The sequence below is a fragment of the Neophocaena asiaeorientalis genome, unplaced genomic scaffold (assembly GCF_003031525.2).
Source record: "Neophocaena asiaeorientalis asiaeorientalis breed wild unplaced genomic scaffold, Neophocaena_asiaeorientalis_V1.1 scaffold299, whole genome shotgun sequence".
NCBI lineage: Eukaryota > Metazoa > Chordata > Mammalia > Artiodactyla > Phocoenidae > Neophocaena > Neophocaena asiaeorientalis.
The window spans coordinates 2769786-2788758 of NW_020172626.1; the positions used below are offsets into that span (position 1 = coordinate 2769786).

General features: G+C 42.3%; 1 non-coding gene across 1 annotated transcript; it reads left to right on the forward strand.

Annotated features, from left to right (window-relative positions):
• Positions 1 to 7443: 7443 nt before the first annotated feature.
• Positions 7444 to 7534, forward strand: LOC112395699 (small nucleolar SNORD12/SNORD106). Its single transcript, XR_003002426.1, has one exon. It is a non-coding gene; the product is annotated as a small nucleolar SNORD12/SNORD106 (small nucleolar RNA).
• The last annotated feature ends 11439 nt before the right edge of the window (positions 7535 to 18973 follow it).

Genomic DNA, 18973 nt, shown 5'->3' on the forward strand with positions numbered 1-18973 from the left:
AGGCCTTCGTGGGCCACGGTACTGGGGTAGTTCTTCTTCTTTACATCTTCTCAGCACCCCTACTTCCTCTCTCTGAACTGCTTCATTGTAGTTTCTTAGGGTCAATGCTCCCTGGATCAGTGCTTCTGCAGGGGCTATTTGGCAACATCTGTAGGCAGTTTTGCTTGCCAAACCAGTGGCGTTGCTACTGGAATGTAGGAGGTAGAAGACGGGGATGTTGCCAAACCCTCTACACTGTACAGAACCGGCGGCTCACCCCAGCAAAGAGTTATCCAACCCCAAACGTCATAGCACTGACGTTGCTTCAGGTTGATTTGCCATCCCCAGAAGGACCCTGCCTTGGCCAAGCCTGCTTCGGCACCTCTGTTAACCTAGCATGCAAACAATCTCTAGGAAATAAGAATGATTCAACAAGTGTTTGTAGAATTACTTTTAATTGATTGGAGGAACGCATGAATGAAAAAGGATAGCAACTTTTCGTTTAGTACAGTGTTAAAACATGCAGGTCTGCTTTTAACCATAAGTATTGGTATGAGGGAAGAGCATATCAAGTTTACTGCTGCACTCTGCTTTTCAAACTTGGGTTGACAATAATGGAGCATTGGAAAAATGCATTGTTCGTGCAGTCTTGTGTATGAAAAAACATAACCTAAGATGAAGCAAGATCACTGAGCTGTGAACCTGACCACTGTGTTAACTTTTCCATCCTCTGCGTTGCTTATATAAACTGTGAACTGCGTGCCACCGTCAGCCTACATTGTGGTCCCTTGTGAAATACCCCATAAGGCAGGCATGTGCTCTAGGGGGTATTGTTGAGAATTTTGCTTATTATGTGACATAGTGCTTCTTATTAAGGGTTCATGGGAGAAACTGCCCTCTTGTTTCTACTGTGCTTCTGACTTGTTTTTGTCTTAGAAATGCTGTGAATTACAGAATTGACCGTTTCATTTGTGGCACTGGCTACTAAGAAGCTTAAATATAAATTTATGGCTCATTTTCTTCAAGTGTATAGGGTATTACGGTACGCTAATCTCACCCCGGCTGTCTTCTTTCTTTACATTTCTTTTCACTAAGGTTTTTATCCCCCCCTTCTCCCTCCCTTCCTTCTTTCCTTTCTTCCTGCCATGCTAACTGTGTCTTATAAAAAGTGTTTTTTCTTCAAAAGGGACATTTTGAGACATAATTTCTTTAATCTGTAAGTATCTGAGTGCTTATTTTATTACAGCTGTAGCTTTTTGACAAAGAAATTTACAGTATGCCTTGGACACACAAAACTTAATCAAAATGGTCATCATGAGTAGAGACAACCAGTATTTCTATCAGCTTAAGAGCAAAATGCATTCATGGCACTCTTCACTTGCTGTTTCTGGACCCAAGTCCCAGAAAGCATCCAAGGGATGCCCTGGAGATATCTAAGAGATGGAGGGAGAGGAGCGCTAGGTCTGCAGTAATCAAATTGTCTCACAAGTAATGCGGCCAGTTTCCTTTCTACTTAGTGCATATCACGGCTTGGCACACACTTTAACTCGTTCCTAACCTTTTGAGGTTTTGTTCAGTTCAGCTGGTTTGGCTGTCCCGTACTTAGGCTCGATGGGAGCGGGCCCTTTGCTAGTGGGGCCTCTCTAGCTCTCTCAGCCTTGGTTAAAAAAGTCATTACTATTGAAGAATAATGGATTTTTAAAATTCATCCCATTCCCTGTAAATTTGGGGATGGGGATGAGGTCTGGGACTGACAAGGATAAACAAACACTTACTTGTAATCTAACCACTGAGAGGCAGGACTACTAACATTCTGATAAAATCTAGCCTTTTCTCCTACGTGTGTGTAAGGATCCATATGTTTTTTAATGAAAATGGGATGTTATATATATTCCTTTGCAACTGTTGGTGTTCTCTTGTTTGTAGTGGTATTATCTTTCCATGTCAATGAACGTTGTTCTACAGTTTTATGTTTGGTGGCTGGATGGTATTCTGTTGTGTGGATATATCATAGTTTATTAACCAATCTGAAATAGACATTTAAGTTGTTTCCATTGTAAATACTATTAAAGTATGGTGTGTGTGTGTGTGTATGTATGTACACACATGCTTTTTAAACAGCTTGATTCTGTGATGCAAAGTCAAAACATTTCATAACTTCAATTTAAAGTTTACTTGAGACAGAAATACAGAATTGGTCCCGATGCAGACTGACACAGCAGCGTGATTTTATAATATACATTAGTATTAATACCAGTTGAATACTCCTTCTTTATATTTAGTCGGAGAAATAATTACAAGTTGTTTAAGAAGATTAAACAATGTGGACAGCCTAATTCATCTGTGTATATAGCATACACCTGTCTAGGCTAGGTGCATAAAGTAAGTGCTAAATCTTAATTTAAAACATGAGTGTTGTTTCTTATAGACCAAGAATTTCAGAGAGGCATTTTTCCTTTTCAAGAAGAAGGTAGGGTAAATATCTTTGAGATTGAATTTCAGTGAGCAAATTGTTGATCACAATTAATCTGCCACTTTCAGGGCAGAACAGCCCAATCTTCTTTCGTATTAAAGAACTACGAGGACTATTTTATCTTCACAAATTACGGAAAAAGAGGTAGAGATAAAAGAGAAGGGGAGGGAAAAGACAGACAGATCCCCGCAGACCCCCCTGATTTACAGGTGGGATTCAAAAGTCCTGCTGTGTGAAAAAGGCACCATTATGAAGAAACTTTCCTCAAATTACTCAGAAACAACCCAAAAGGACTAGGGTCGAGCACAGCCTTTCAGTATTGTTGCACTGCTGCAGCAAATTGAATTCACTCAGGCTAACTTCATGCTAAGCCTCACTTCAAAAATGTTTTCTTGCCTGTGCCTCCCCTACCCCCCTACTTCCGGCCCCCCAACCAAATGAACTGGTTACCCTGGAAACAAGGGAAGGAAAAAAAAATAAGTGCGGTGTTCGTAAACAGCATAGCTAAAATAAAATAGAGGAACATTCCAGGCGACTCTGCTGCTATCTTGGTTTGGGGGTCAGTTTTCTGCTTTGTAACATTTGGTAAATATCTTCTTATGTTCTAGCATAGTGTTAAATAAGAATGTAGGAATCAGAAAGCATCGTTTTAAATGAAAGGGCTGCCTACTGAATGGGAGGAGATATTTGCAAAAGCTATATCCGATAAGGGGTTAATACTGAATAGATAAAGGCACCTGGACTGTGGACATTAATTAGGTAATAATAATCAGGAGAGAAGGGAAATAAAACATTTCCTACTTTTTTAGGTAAAATTTATATTGGTGACTTCAGGAAAGGCAGATTAATTGAATAAAAATATCTGTTTATTTTTTATTTTATCATTTTATCCTTTATTCAGAGATCTTATCATTTGTAAGGTCTTTAGTATAAGCCAGACACTATTTTATGTGATTTAAATTAACACCACATCAAAAAAAAAAAAGCATTGTCTTGACGCTATGGAAAGATTGGATTTTTAAAAAGTTTTATTGGAGTCTAGTTGATTTACAGTGTGTTTCAGGTATACAGCAAAGTGAATCAGTTTTACATATACATATATCTAGTTTTTTTTTTAGATTCTTTTCCCATGTAGGTCATTACAGAGTATTGAGAAGAGACCAGACAGAAAGATTGGATTTTGACGGACACATGAGTTAGTCTGAATGGGTTTTAAGACCAGGTGTGAAAAAAATTTCCCCCAAACATCCAGGAGCTCAGGAAGGACCGTTTCTACCCCGTGCTGAGATTTGTAAGCAAAGGCTCTGGGAGGTTCGTCTTGTTGGGGTCTTTACTACTGTGGATTTGCAACGGGAGAGTGAGGTCAACATAAGGGCCTCGTTCTGGAAGCTCTGAGTCATTCTGTCTGCCCTCTGCTGTACCTTTTCAACTTTAGTAGCATTTTCCCCGCAGGGAGATGCTTACAACTATGTATCTTTACCCAGGAGTGGGTGCAGTGGTGGCTGTCATGGCACCTGAACAGCTCCCACTGTCCTTCCATCTCTGACCCTGTCCTTACTGCTGGAGAAATCTGGCCTTTTATAGCACATGCTAGTAAGACCATCAAGCAGATGTCAGTTGTTTTTGGATGACACTAAGATGTGGTATGTAAACGGGGCATACCATGAAGGGAACTTCGCTGTCAGACTCATTAAAAAATTTTTTTAAATTGAAGTATAGTTGATTTACATTGTGTTAATTTCAGGTGTACAGCAAAGCGATTCAGTTATTTATATATATACTTTTTTCAGCTTCTTTTCCATTCTAGGTTATTACAAGGTATTGACTGTAGCTCCCTGTGCTACACGGTAGCTCCTTGTTGTTGATTTTATATACAGTTGTGTGTATCTGTTAACCCCAAACTCCTAGTTTAACCCCGTCCCCACCTTTGGGGACCATAAGTTTCTTTTCTATGTCTGTGAGTCTATTTCTCTTTTGTAAATAAGTTCACTTTTATCATATTTTAGATTCCACATGTAAGTGATATCATATGATATTTGTCTTTCTCTGTCTGATTTATTTAGTATGATAATCTCTAGGTCCATCGTCAGACTATTTGTAAATTGTCTTTCTGTACGCTCTTTAGTATTAGAGTGGCTTTCGGCAAAGCTATCAAACCATTCTGACTTTACCGAAGAGGCAAATCTATGTTCAATACAAAACCAAAGGAAAAAGTCTCTCTGTCACATCCTTCTGACCTGCAGTTGACGCCAGCTTTTTTTCGGTGTCTCAAATGGAGGGAAATGACCTGAAGGAAAAGTGTTTGAAGACTGCTGTGTGTGTCTTTGTCTGTGTACTATGTGTGTATATGTTATCTGTCCCAGGCCCCAGGGCAGGACCGGCTTTCCTGTGCCGGGAGCTCGGGCTTCTGCTGGAAAGCAGGTACACAAAGCCTTCTTTAACTTGCGTGCCATAAGCGGTGAGATGAAAAACGCCCACTGATGGTTAACAGATCTGTCCCCTAAGACGCCACTCCTCAGAACACGGCATTTGTTGACTCTGGGCGAAGCTTTTAGTATTTTCGGTGTCTTAAGAAATTTTGGACAGTAGCCCTTCTCTGGATGGTCATATTCCTGAGCCAGAAATGTCAGTTACCGGTTTTCTTTCTTCATCTGTTCATTAAGCCTTTTGTATATTTTCTCTCTGATTCCCAGGAATTAGTGATGACATGTGTAATTTTCATATCATTAAACTTCCTTAAAGGGGTAAAGCTGTAGTCGTTAGCAATTCTCCACTTTGTAAGGTTTCAAAGATCTGAACCAGGACGGTTCTTTATAAATGAAGTAAGCCCACAAGCTTCATTCCAAAAAGCTCATTCGAGGCAATAATTTTATCCATAACAACTTGTTAGAACAAATGAAATTGTTCTATGTGGGTTTCCTGTCTTCTGATCCATCTGCGAATGATGGCTCTATGGGGAATCTTCTTACCTCTGTTAGGGTAATGAGAAAACAAGTTGTTGGAAGGCAGAAAGCCATGAGCTAGGAATGAGCCTGGGCAAATCCGCAGAGCAAGTGATCACTTTGGGATAAATAAGTTGCAGGAAAGGAGACTCACCGGAACCCTCGTTCCGCTGGGCTGTCAGATGATATGTCTCTGATTGTTTTCCTAGATGCCTCCACGAGCTCTGAATCTCAGCCTTTGGGCCCAGGAGGGTCTTTCCTGGTCCATTTTTGTGCCCCAGTTGAATTGCCTGTTCTGTGGCTCCCCAGAGGCCCATATTCCCTGTAGAGTCTAATCTTCATGTAGAGCTCTCAAACAGCTCTATTCTCTCTAGACCAGGGGTCCCCACCTCTCGGGCCGCAGACCCATACCGGTCCGCAGCCCCATACCGGTCCGCAGCCCGTTAGGAACCGGGTTGCACAGCAGGAGGTGAACAGTGAGCTAGCGCGGCTTCATCTGCCGCTCCCGGTCGCTCGCATTACCGCCTGAGCCATCCCCGCCCCCAACCCTGGTCCGTGGAAAAATTGGCTTCCATGAAACCAGTCCCTGGTGCCAAAAAGGTTGGGGACCGCTGCTCTAGAGGACGGTGGATCGGAGTCTCACCAGCATCTGCCTGTGTAGTTTGGAGCCACAGGGTGGCCTGAAATGGGCTTGTTTTGGAACCTGACATTGTGTGTTTTAGAGAAGTTTCTGAATTGTTCTCTGATTGAGACCCATCCTCAAAGAGAGATCGACAGATTTAGTATGAAATTGCATAGGGATCTGATTAGTGAAAATATCCCACTCCACTGTTTTTCGCTAAGTTCTTTGTGTCAGAATCTTTAATTCACACTGTATATACCTTTTCTTGTTCAGTAGGGACTATTTTCACTTCTTGGATGAAGGAACTGAGGCTTAGAAAGGTTGTCGCTTGCCCAAGCTTCCTTAGCTGGGATGGGAAGTCCATCCTGCCCACCCGTGCAACCCTGTGCATTCTTTTTTGTTTGTTTGTTTGTTCTTGTTTTTTTGGTGGTACGTGGGCCTCTCACTGCTGCGGCCTCTCCCATTGCGGAGCACAGGCTCCAGACGCACAGGCTCAGAGGCCATGGCTCACGGGCCCAGCCGCTCCGCGGCATGTGGGATCTTCCCAGACCGGGGCACGAACCCGTGTCCCCTGCATCGGCAGGTGGACTCTCAACCACTGCGCCACCGGGGAAGCCCCCTGTGCATTCTTTCTCCGGGTTATGCTGCCTCTGTTCCACGGTAGACCGCCCAAACCACTTTTCATCTATGACTTCCTGCAGTCCTGTCCTCCACAATGCTCATCTTGCAAGACCCCAACCCTGGATTTGCCATCCTGCTCCCAAAAGGGGGAAACTGATATCTGAGGGGGGGGAAAACAAACTATAAAACTATGCAGGGCTTCCCTGGTGGCGCAGTGGTTGAGAGTCCGCCTGCCAATGCAGGGGACACGGGTTCGAGCCCTGGTCTGGGAAGATCCCACATGCCGCGGAGCGGCTGGGCCCGTGATCCACAGCTGCTGAGCCTGCGCGTCTGGAGCCTGTGCTCTGCAACAGGAGAGGCCGCGACAGTGAGAGGCCCGCTCACCGCGATGAAGAGTGGCCCCCGCTCGCTGCAACTAGAGAAAGCCCACGCACAGAAACGAAGACCCAACACAGCCAAAAATAAATAAATAAAATTAAAAAAATAAACCCAAACAACTATGCAGATCAGTACCACTAAGATTCCTTCTCCCCACCTCAGCTGGACCCTCTGCATTACCCATCAATACTTTCAGAGATCCTTGGCCAGTTTCCACTCCCCACACAGAGGAATTCCAAACCATCACCACTCTCCTCCAGCCCCCCTTTTCACCTCTGAACTCAACAAAGCCTCAAACTTCTGGGAGAAACTGAGTCCACCAGAAAAATTCACCCACTTTACTTACAAGGTGACTTATAGCCACATCAATCCTTACCTTTGTATTGCCGGTTTCCAGGTACCAATTTCAGGCTGGGGTCAAACTTGTTAGCTGGGTAGCTGATGACATAACTTTATTCCCCATCAGATAGACCATGTTGATCTAACTGAGCTATTAGCCAGTTTCTCTGATGCACTGGGGAAAAAAACCCTGTTAGCTGGATTGGATCTGTTATCTGGACCTTGTGAAACCCCTCACATCCTCCTGTTTCTTTTGGGACCTTGTTCCATTAATCAAACTCCCTCAATTCCTCTACCTTTTATTCTTTCACTCTTTTCACATGTCTTCCCCTCAGCCTAAAATAAGCTCGTGTCTTACCCAATCTAAACCGCGAATCAAGCTTAAAAAATCCAACCCTCTAACGACCATCAAGTCTCTCTTTTTGCACAACTACTCGAAGAATAATCTATTTGGTTGGTCATCGGCATCGTCTTTCTCCATTCTTTCACCCATAAGATTTGGTTTTTGTTACCACTCGTTCTTACCTGTTCTTACTAATCAGGATGCAACCAGGCAAAAATGAACAACTTCAGTGATTTGTGACAAAGAAAATATAAAGCAGGAAAATTGATTAGGTGGGTGGTAGAGTAACTGAGAAACCAGACAGAGGATGGTGTGGTGTCCCAGAGGTGGCCACAGCTGGAAGCTACTCCCACACTTGGAATGGAGGGACAGAGTAAAGATGGTGCTCTCAGACCCTGGCCTGCAGATGACCCTAGGAGGCATGACCCTTGGATTGGTTGGCTTGTCCTGTGGCAGCTGAAGACGTGAAGGGGATTCAGCCCACGTACTGCCAGACACGCTATCCACAGCAGAGAGGAGAAGCAGAAATACCTGACCTCTCTGTTCCTTTCGTCTTTTAATCTCTCATCCATGCCAACCATTGACTATGCTCAGCCCAGCTGGAGACCAGCTGACATTGGAGCCTGCAAAGTGCAGCCTGCAGGTCCAGACATCTGGAACACAGAGTGAGGGGAAGGGTAAGAGGGGAGCTAAAGGCCGACAGATCCAGCACCAGCACGTCATGCAAGGACAACGGTGACTTTCTAGGTGCCAAATTGAGTGGGATTTTAGTTTTTCTATTATTGGAAATTTCCTAATTACACTGGTGATTACTCCCTCCTGGGAATTCTCCACTTTCTTGGCTTCCAAGAGACACGGTATCCTCATTCCATTCTGTCTGTTCCTATAGACTGTACCCCCATAGCTACCACTTAAATATCGGTGTTCTCCAGGATATGGTTGTTCATCCTCAAGGTCTTAACTCCCATGTGGATTCTAATAATTTTAAGATATGTATCTCTAGCCCAGACCTCTCTCATAAAATACAGATCTGTGTTGCCAACTCCCTGCCCCCACAACTGCTTCAAGTTTAACAAGAACAGAATCAAGCTCATCTTTCTCCCAAATTTCTTATTTCATTCCCCTCTGTTTGCCGTCTCACCCAATGGATTGATTCACTACCCATCTGTTAAAAATGGTGAGTGGTCTGAGATTTTACCCTACTTATAAGCTAACAGACGTGCCTGACAGTTTCATGGGTGCTGGCAGACGACACAAGTCTCCTGGGTGAGAGACAAAGGACTTTTTTTTTTTTTTTGCGGTATGCGGGCCTCTTACTGCTGTGGCCTCTCCCGTTGCGGAGCACAGGCTCCGGATGCGCAGGCTCAGCGGCCATGGCTCACGGGCCCAGCCGCTCCGCGGCATGTGGGATCTTCCCGGGCCAGGGCACGAACCCATGTCCCCTGCATTGGCAGGCGGACTCTCAACCACTGTGCCACCAGGGAAGCCCCGAGACAAAGGACTTTTTTACTCAGGGCACAGTAAGCGGCATGAGCTTCATGACTGTGTAGGTTTCCCTTGCCCTGCAAGACCCCCAGGGATGACACGGAGTAATCCAGGTGGATGCCGTGCACAAGTTGGGTTTGCATCACTGCTGAGGAACAGGGGCGCTTAGGACCCCCCAGCCTTTCAGAATGATCTGCAAGCAAGGCTGCACAACCTGTACCCCAGAGGGAGACATTATCTTAGCTAGACTGGACGGTGAAAACATCTGCTCTTTGCTCTGGGAGGCGGAGACTAAAAGACAGTCTGGACAAAGGAGGGGCTCTCTCTTCTATGAGGAAATTGCTACTTCTTTTTCTATGCCTTGCTTTCCTTGTGACTTGTGTTTCCCTTACCCTTTGGTTTCTTGTCCATCTGAGCTCTACTCATCCTTCAGGGCTTTGCTGCCTGCCCTGCCACCCATCTACCTGTGTGATAGCTTTTCCTTCCTCAGCAATCCTAAGAAATTCCATAGGTTTCTTTATTTTTGGTGTTTCTCATATGACCTGTTTGCCTTCTCATCCAACTGTGAGTGCCTGGAGGGGCCGTGTCTGATGTCTCTGTAGCCTTGTGTAGTCGGGCATCCAGTGGAGCTCAGTGTCATCTAATGATCTTCTAGACAGTTCGTTATGCTTCTTCCACAGCAATTCCTCTCTTCTGAACAATCAAACATTAGTTCTTGTTTCTTCTAAAATGGTCTAGGATGCTGAGGTTACCACATCAGTGTTTCTAGGATCGGTTGACATCACAGAAGCACCAAACTGGGAGGGCAACTGTATTTAATGAGACAGTTAAGATAACATGTAAAATAGCCATTACTTTTTTTTTTTCCCCCCCCGGAGTACCTATTATTCCTAGTGTGCTAACGCTAGGTGGAACATCTCCCGTACTTCCCTAAAGAGAGAAAGTTAGTCCCAACCTTTCACCTGGTTTTGGTTATTTTACTTTCCTGTCAATAATTTTGAAACATGTACCCATTTTTATTACATGGATGTAAAAGAGTGAGTTTGGAGTAACCTGTCTTTAATCAAATTTGGATGACATTTCAGGAGATTTTGCAGTTGGCAAGAAGAGAACCTGGCAAACGCATATGCACCGACATTTCAAAATGGCATCAGTCCCACTTTTTATTCCTTGAGCAGAGTTCAAAGTTGGTCAGGCTTCCTTCCATTTCTGTAAATTCTGGAAATTCCAAAATTATTTTGCTCTAACCTCATTGGAAAAACCATGTAATGACTTTCCTAATGAATTGATAACCAGTCAAATATTTTGTCATGCATTTCACATAAAAAGATAAATCCCACCCACTGGAGGATTGATGGAGGAAAAGCATGAAACCACACTAAATCCCAACAATGGTGACTTTTATGGAATTGCTTTAGGTTTTATAGGAATCTGAAATCAATCTGTTATTCATAAAGCACATTACCTGGGTTTTTTTTAATATAATCATTCGGATGATATATATTAGGCAGAGCTTTTGAGTCAAGTTCCTGGAAAATTGCTTGATTACTGTTAAAACTGATTAAAACTAAGTTGTTTTTTTTTAACCAAGAAGAAAAGTAAGAAATGAAATTTTTTTATGCTTCATAGTCTGGAGATATGAGCTGTTAAAACCATATCTTTAAAAAAGATAGTGAAAAATCCAACATGTGGTGGAATTGTCATCGTTTAGTATATAGATATTAAGCCTTTGCCAATGAAAGGCCATGCAAAGTTTAAGCCAAATCTTGAAGTCTGTCCCAAACTGGGTCTGTGTTATAGGTGCCAATTAATGAGTGAAACTTTAAAAAAATTTGTCATTTATCATTTATTTTTGGCTGAGTTGGGTCTTCACTGCTGCACGTGGCCTTTCTCTAGTTGCGGCGCACGGGCTTCTCATCGCAGTGGCTTCTCGTTGCGGAGCGCGGGCTCTATGCGCGTGAGCTTCAGTAGTTGTGGCACGTGGGCTCAGTAGTTGTGGCTCGCGGGGTCTAGAGTGCAGGCTCAGTAGTTGTGGCACACGGGCTTAGTTGCGCTGCAGCACGTGGGGTCTTCCAGGACCAGGGATCGAATCTGTGTCCCCTGCACTGGCAGGTGGATTCTTAACCACTGCACCACCAGGGAAGTCCCTAATGAGTGAAACTTTAGGTTGCTTAGGTGTTTCTGTGTATTCAGTACAACACAATTTAGGTGAATCTTTTTTTCCTGACAACTAGTGAATAGATTACATTGAGATTTTTGTTTGATTTCCTCGTACACAAATAAATAAGTTGTATACCTTTCACAACATCCTAGATATACTAGCTATTTGCTGTGACCAGTGCTTGTCACCCTAAGTCATCCTATAAATAGTGTGTTAAATTCCTTAAGACAGCTCTGTGAATGAATGAGAGGAAGAAGGAGCAAAGAGAGGGTGGGACGAAGAGGAGGGTGGTACATGCCATGGCCATCTGAGGGAGAGGCAGCCAGTCGAGACCATTTTGCTTTCTGGACTTCTACACGGGTATGAAAAATAATTCTTCTGACTTTTATCTTCGTTGGAAAAAGCCATACGTGCTTTTTGTAGAAAATATAGTTTGTAGAAAACAAAACTGAAAAAAGTGCAGTCTTTGTTTCCTTTAAAATAATCTTGAAAGGAAAAGTATTTTTTGTCACCTCACTATATGTTCCAAGGTCCTGGTTATCTCAGTTGACTCTGTCCTTAGGGACAGGCGTGCATAGCTTCAGTTTCCTTGGCGGGGTGGTTTGTTTTCAGGCCACAATAGCTGAGAAGCTATTTTGAAAATGCGCAGTATTAATCACTAGGGAGACTTAACTCAGAGAATCCGTAATGCATAAAAACTAATCATTACCATTTCTTAAAGAAACACTGCAAAGACCCCTTTGATAGTGGATAAATAGTTTAATCCCAAGCTATAAAAAAAAGATAGTATATTATCTTCAGCGATTTACATAATGGACTAAGGCTTTACTCCTTCTTTTATATGTCTGTCTGCAAAATTTGCTGTCACATAAAGCCAGTTCAACGGAAGACTCCCCCTAGACATTTTACCTGCAATTAAGGTAGTTACCTCTATATGTGTGCTAGAATTTCCCCAAGTGTGGCCAGATGAGGGACTTAATACAGGCCCTGATAGTAAATATTTAATCATTTATTATAATTAGAAGCTCAGAGATACTATACAGATACAGCCCAGGAATTAAAGAAACACAAATATTAAGGTACAAATCAGTTTATTTTTTCATCTATAGCTGTGTAATTAAGAGTCAAGCTTGGGTTCTAGTCATCGTTTCTTGCCAAGTACTTGAAGTTCTCATGCTAATTACTATTTTGTAGTTTGGCTGATTTTTTTTTTTTAATTCTACTCATTGATATCAGCTCACTAGTCTCTTTGTGTCTAAGAGGATGGCTATCTATAGTAAGTGGCTTCTCCTCTCTGTCTTTTTTTTTCCCTCCCTAAAACTAAAAATATGGATTCTGTGATTATCCTTCCAGCCAATAATTATCCATGTTTATTTAGGGTATACTTCTAACATACTCTTTCTTCTTTGACAGTATTCAATTCGTGTCGAATAACTGACTCACTTAGTTCCTGTTGTTTTTTTGTTTTCTAATAGCCCTTCTTTCTGTTTACTGAATCTGCTTTATTTTTTAAAGGGCCTCTATCTCTCTATCCATCCATCCATCCACCCACATACATCCCCCTTTGTTTTTTTGTGTTTTTTTGCGGTACGCGGGCCTCTCCCTATTGTGGCCTCTCCCGTTGCAGAGCACAGGCTCCGGACGCGCAGGCTCAGCGGCCATGGCTCACGGGCCTAGCCGCTCCGCGGCATGTGGCATCTTCCCGGACCGGGGCACGAACCCGTGTCCCCTGCATCGGCAGGCGGACTCTCAATCACTACACCACCAGGGAAGCCCCACCCCACCCCTTTCATTTTAAATGAACTCTTAAAAGGAGTATGATATTTTTAACTTGAAAGTTAAGAAATACAAGCTGAATTTAAGTCAAATGGTAGCTTACTTATGACAAATTAACCCCTGCCTCATACTTTCAAGCAAAGTATGACACAGATATTTAATGTTTCAAAACAAGAAAGTAACATTCTTATAAATGATTTTCTAGTTAGTAACAAATCTGACACGTTTTGATTCGTAGGGAATCTGATAGGATCCAAGGGTAAAAATAGCACTTTTGTTACATAAATGACAGACTCAAACATTGGACTTTGATTTGAAGGAAGTAGAAATTAGGAATTTTTTTAAAGGGTTTGAGATCAGCAAGTCAGAGAATAAAGTGATTTAGGAGGGAAAAATGACAGCAAAACGGTGATTATTTCAAAGACAAGTGATACGTACTAAAGGAAAATTCTAGTTCTCGGAAGAAAAAAGAATTCAGCCCAGAGCCCCAGGAATAGCAAAAACACGAATGTGTCGGACAGTTGTACCTGGCATAGGGCAAGATCAGAATGTGTAATCACTTGCCATGAAAGTAAGCAAATCTATCTGTCCTTGAAAAGAATATTGATCGAGTGAAGGTACAGAGTACTACAGGTTGAGCTGAATCACTGTTTTCTTCTGTAATCATGCAACATTGCTTTTAAAAATTCCAATGAAGGGCTGAATGTAGATTTGACAGGTTGGAATCTGCTCCTGTGCTGGGAATTATTAGAGCTATGCCTAACCGGTACATACCAGTACACACTCATTACAACACAGTGTACGTAATTGTTTAGGTCATCATTACCTCTAGAAGAATGCATAATTTGTTAATATGCATGTTAATAAATATGCAACACATATATAATGTACATATGCATTCACATGCATAATATAAAAACATATACGGACCATAGTATCTAGGACCTGTCAGTATTTGTACCTTCCAGAAGGTGAAAGTTCTTCAGTAAACTGCATTTCAGTAATTCACTTATGTTTAAAACAAAAGAACGTTTGCTTTTAGATATTGCATTTTTATGTTTATCATCTGGCACAAAGCTAGCTTTTTTCCAACCTGACTTGGGCACCATAAAGCGATCTGACCTGCATGTCACAGCTTCTTGTCTTCCCTCATCCGGAGGCGTCCCGTGGCTCTGTGTCGGGAAGCTGAGGTGGCCCCGGCCAATGGCTTTTCCTATTGCCAGCTAATCCCAGATTATCTGTGGATCCAAAAGAGAGCAGTTGGAGAAATGGAATCCTTCCAACTCCCAAGGCTGGTGCCATTCATCATTTCCTAAAACCATTTAATACTTAGCACCCAGAAAATTGTCCATTAAATTATGACAGCAAAGTAATTCCATACCCTCTCTTTCCAGCCACTTTAGCCCTGGACTTAGTCATTGGCACAGTCGAACATAAAATCAGATAGTCTGGGACACATGAAAAACAACAACAGTTCTGTGAAGATGACGCTCCTTGTCACTTCTCGAAATGGACATTTCTAACAACGATAAGGAAATCTCTCTGACAGGCAACTCAAGGAAATGTAAAGTGACAACAACGATACCAGTTCATTTTTTACACCTCCATTTAATGCTGGCCCAATATTATGTGAGAATTAATGGCTTTAACATCGGAATACCTACAGACACAAGCTCTTCTTTGAAAGCCAGTGACTCCTGACTCTCCCTCAGATTCAATTTTTATTTCTGAGCCCTGGAGAAAAGAGGGCTTCTTAGCCCTTCCAGAGTTCTAGGCTCACTTTATTTATGTGTTAATGCCAAATCTTTATACTGTAGGCTGCTATGTCCACCATTCTAACGTGCTTCTGTTTACTTTTGTACTGGGGATTGAAGGAAAACTTAGGATCCATTTCTGAAAGTTATCTGGTCAGCATATGTCTTCTGAGAACACGCTCACATCAGTGGAGGAAAGAACACTTTGCCTTTGATTTTTCATGCTAAAGGAAAGCTAGTTGGTCTGAAAAGATCATTTCCTCCACCCAGTGCCTGGTAAAGTAAGAGGAAACCAGTTGATCTGATTTAATCATTGTCAGTTGGTGAAGACATCTCAAATGGATAAAACCTACAGAGATATCTAGAGCAGCGTTAAAAACAATAGGCTTGTGTTTCTCTGTAATGTTCTCCTATATATAAGTAATAAGTTATATTACTAAGGAGTATAGGGCATGTATGCGGGGTGGGGGAATAAGAAAAAAATGATCCTAAATTATAAATTCAAGATTTTCGAAAAAAACAATAGGAGAAGAATAGGAATTGGGATTTACTTAGATTTTGCAATGGTCATCCTCAGATTTGTGCTGGATGTTCTGTCATCCTGGCTATATCATTCTGTTCAAGTACAAATAGCTGGGTCAGCTAAGACTGCTGCTTGTACAGTAGAACCAGGGGAGTTGCCCAAGATGCTACGCCAGTTCACAGACAAGTTAAAACAAGTTTGCATATAAAATGAGAAACCATAACTAATTAACACCAGGCAGGTGGCCTTGATGGAAATTTAAAATCCAACCCGGGTCAGCAGGGAATACAAACTTGGCAGATGAAACTGTAACTGAAATGATCCCCCCAAGACCCGCCAAGTGAGCCTTGAGTCAACAGCCCTTCGAAAAAGCTTCCCGTGCCAGTCATTTCTGGGAAGATAGAGCCAAGGACAAATGACTGTAAATCTTAAAATGAGCACGATCACATTAAGACCTCAGGGCCTCCGCCCCCGCTCCCCCAGCCTCCCTGCGTTCACGCGGAGTTTTCTTAAATGCCAGCATCATTTTGTGAGAGCAGAAGTGGGACCAGCCTAGAGGCTGCTCCCCACGCACTTATGTATTAATAGCAGGGAGGACAGTGTGGGGAGGGGCAGGGGAAGCTTTCAGCAAAGGAGAGGGTGTGAGGTTTTGCTGGAATTAGCTGGAGTGGAGAGGGAGGAAATATTTAGACTCCTGTTGAGTGCCAGAGCAAAATCAGATACCAGTAAGGACTGAACTCTCGGAGTAACAGCCAGAATAGCTGAAGTGTTGGGAGTGAAAAATAATTTTACTGCCATGTGATGGGCAAGAGAAGGAAGGCTGAGAAGGTGAGGATGAAATACAGAAGTAGAGAGAAGGGGGCTGAGGTGTGATTTCTATCACAAGGCCATGATGAGATGACTCAGCGATGGATTCCTGCTTTGCTTTCTTTTCCTCCCCGAGGGACACGTAAAATGCTGGGATGTCAATGCTGGAGGGGCCCTTAGAGATGATCCCGTTCACGGCCCTCAGTTTATAGCCGAAGAAGCTGTGGCCTGGAGGGGAAGTGTCTCACCCAAGGCCACGGTGAATTCTTCAGCAGAGCTGTCTGGAAACCCGAGACTTGAGTCTTTCCGTTTGTTGCCCTTTCTATTCAAGAGGAGCGAATGCTTTTACTGCTCCCTGTTCATTCGCTTTATTGATTAATTTCAAAGGCAAACAGAGATTCTGAAGAGAACTGGAGCTTGGGTAGCAATCAAAACAATACCTGGATCATTCCCTGTGAACCGGTATTAATTTGAAATTGGTGGGTTTTAAGGGGTCAGCACTGTTCTGAACTGAGCACGGGCTTGGTGGAAAAACTACCCTCAGTAAGATTTTACTTTTTCCGATTCTGAAAACAGTCGGTACACTTACTTGAGGAACTGAAAATACAAGACTGCTTCATAGAAGCATCACTTATACTCTTACTACCGAGAAATAACCACTGCTAATATTTTGCTGTTTCCTTCCAGGTTTTTCTAACATATTACATTTATAAAAATTAAGATCATCATAGAATTTTTTAAAAATCAACTTTATTGGGTTAAAATTTACATATACTAAACTCATTTTTAGGGAAAATGTTGAGGTTCTGACAAGTGCAATTCAAGCCCCCTTGGCGCCTCGTTGCCTGTCGTCTTGCGCACAGCTGTGCCAGCCCTAGGAGCCTTCATTTCTCTCCTGGTCTCTGTCTCGGGCTCTGTCTGTGTCTCTCTGGCTGTCTGTGTCTGTCTCTTTCTGTGTCTCCGGTCCTCCAGATTCTCAACGTATTCATGTAGGGAAATCACGGACACTCCCTATCCCTCCTTTATTTTAATCCAGAGGTCCCTCTGTGTGGGCTAGTGGAGGAGTATACTGGAGAGGAGGAAGAAAGAGGCCCGATTATTTCCAACTAAAGATGTTATTTAGGTATTTTGCTTATCAAAGGACAGTTTTGCTCTCTAAATGGAAGTCGGGTTCTCTGTTACCCTATGAGAATAATTTAGATATTTTCAGTATTTAGTCTTTTCGTCCAAGAAATCGGTATGTTTCACCAAGGTTTTATTTCTGTTGTTGGTTTTTTTTTGTTTTTTTTTTTTTGCCCTAGAAACAGCCATTTCTTAATTCCCTTTTCTTCTGAGTCACTGTTCTCACCTTAATACCGTTACAGGTGCCCATCCAGTGGTAATACTGACGTTCGTGATGATATTTAGAATCTAGTGCTTGTAACACATCACATCACTTAATTCCCTCAGCACCTGTGTGAGATGAGCCTCGTCATTCTCATTTTGAAGTCGAGGTTATTATAGCTGGTAATAGTTACCAGCTATTTTGTCCTTATTTTGTTATTAATATATTTATAGAGACACTAAGCAAATATTTTTGGTTTTTTCTTTCTCTTTCCCTCTTACCATCTATCATAAACATTATTAATAATGATGAATATTATAGCACAGTGTTTCAGTAACAGGACATCAGAGGAGAAGTATGAACTTTCCCCAAGAATTGGCATTCTCTTCTGGGGAAAGGGTTGGTGTGTTTTCAGTTATATGAAGGATAGTCGCACTGTGGTAGGCGGAGGTATGGCTTTGTTATTCTCCTTATTTGGAGATTATGATTTTAAGAGACAGGTGCCCAGTGGACAAGGGATGGACTGTCATGGTCTTTTGATGAGTCCACTGGGCTAGGCTATCACTCCATTATTCAATCAACCGCCGATCTTGGTGTTACCGTGAGGGTGTTTTGTAGATGTGATTAAAGACCATGATCAGTTGACTTTTCTGAGGGAGATTTTGTCCTGAATAGTCTGGGTGGGCCTGATTCAATCAGTTGAAAGACCTGAAGAGCAGAGATGAGGGCTCTCTGAAGAAGAATTTTGCCTGTGACTTTATTAAGTTTTGTGAATAACTTACTGTATAGAATGAGGGAATGTGAGATTTTCAGGATTTTACCTAACTTGACATTAAAGTTACTCGTGTGTATGGAATTCAAGTTTTTTTCACTAACTTCCCTATAAATAACCACAGGGGCTTTCCTAGCCCATGTGTCGAGACTTTCATTGGATATAGTTCCTTGAGAAGGTATTCCTCAATTCATTAGACTGAAGGAGACTCTAAGTTTTAAAAAGGGGGGATATGAGGGATCTCCTGCTCTCAAAAGGCTTTCTAGAAAATTGTTGAGGAAGAGGCTTTTCACTGAAAGCTGGGAGGCTGAGTACTTCAGTGGTTAAGGAATGGATGCTCAACTAATCAGATGCAGTGCCCCCTCTATGAAAGAAAGGCACAATTTTTTACATTACATTTGCCATCTTGAAATGAGATTCACTGATAATATAACCAACCACACACACATTAAAAAAAACAATAATAATATAATACCCTAACTAGGATGTAGCTGAAACTAAAGGAAAGCCATGTACAATAAAATAACACCTGTTTCTGAATGTGTTTGGGCATGGCTATGAGCAAAGAGTTCATGAAGGAGTCTGATGTTTGCCTAGTCATAGAGTTCCTGTCAATGGCACAGGTGCAAATGCAAACTGGAAAGACAAATTACACTGGTGGCTTGGTTGTCATG